The sequence below is a fragment of the Dipodomys ordii genome, unplaced genomic scaffold (assembly GCF_000151885.1).
Source record: "Dipodomys ordii isolate 6190 unplaced genomic scaffold, Dord_2.0 Scaffold183, whole genome shotgun sequence".
Lineage (NCBI taxonomy): Eukaryota > Metazoa > Chordata > Mammalia > Rodentia > Heteromyidae > Dipodomys > Dipodomys ordii.
In genome coordinates, this window is record NW_012267399.1 from 785,073 (window position 1) to 786,551 (window position 1,479).

Genomic DNA, 1,479 nt, shown 5'->3' on the forward strand with positions numbered 1-1,479 from the left:
ATAACTATGTTTCAGGTTGGAAAAACATGAAGGCTTTAAGAAAAGCATCTCTAGGGAAATATGGAGATCATGAGTTATGTGATGATACCCCCTGTAAAAGCTTATAATTCAAACCCATTTGAGTAGGTAGGAAGAATTAGCAATAGGAAACTTAGAAAATTAACAAGTGAGGCAAAGCTGTGTACTTATAATCCTAGCTATTCAGAAGTCCGAGTTAGGATGTTGTCAGTTTGAAGCCAGCGTGGGCAGGAAAGTCTGTGGGATGCTTATCTTTAATTAGGCATCAGAAAAGCCAGGAGAAGAGCTGTGGCTCAAGTGGTATAGCACTAGCTTGGAGCCAAAAAGTTCAGCATCTAAACCCTGAGTTCAAGCCCCAGAGCTTGCATAAAATAATAATAAGTATTAGTATAATTATAATTATATAATAATATTTTAAAAAGCAAAACAAGTTTACTACAATTACTATATACAAGAAAGAAAATATATAGAATACATGTCTCATCAGTCATTGATACCTAGTGTAAATTAACTAAACATGTTTACATGAGTATATGTTAGCCTGTATGTATATGTAAGTATACATATGTATAAGTATAGGCACATATATGGAGAATAGGAAGAATGAAACAGAAAAGTAGATGAGGAATGCTAAATGTTTGCTAGAATTAATTATCCTTAATTTTCAGAAAAAAATTATCATCACATTATTTAGGCATATGGACATAAGATCCAGAACAACTAAAACAATCGAGAAATAGCTATCTGTGGATAGGAGAATTGAAAAATGGTGAGGAATAAGATAGGACTAAGACTTTTTATAATTATATTATATGACATTGTAAACTCACACAAACCCACAAAGCCACAATGAGATACTCTCTTACTCATTAGGAGAGAAAAAGTCTTGCTATGCAACCCAGACTTGAACTTGCTATGATTCCCATACTAGCCTTAAACTTGTGACCTTCCTGCCTCAGATTCCTAAGTACTGAGATTACAGACATACACCAAAACATTCAGTTTTCTTATATAAAGTAAAATATTATAAAAATAAAATATTGTAAAATGAAAAAAATGTGATGGCAGGTACTGGCAAGGATGTGGAGAAACTGGAACACTGTACACTGCTGGTACAAACAAAATAGTGCCACCACTGTGAAAAACACTAATATTTGCTCAAAACATTAAAAATAAAATTATGATTAATCAATTCTACCTCTGAGTATATATCCAAAAGAATTGAAAACAAAGCCTCAAAGAGATATTTATATACCCAATTATACAATTGGCAAAATGTGTACACAAACCATTAAGTGAATGGAGAAACAAAATGTGTTATGAGTATGAGTGTGTGTGTGTGTGTGTGTGTGTGTGATGGAATATTATTTAGTCTTAAAATGGAAAAAGCCTAGGAAAGTACTTTGTTGTTTTTTTTTGTTTTTGTTTTTTTTTTTTTTGTCAGCAGGGCCTGAACTCTGG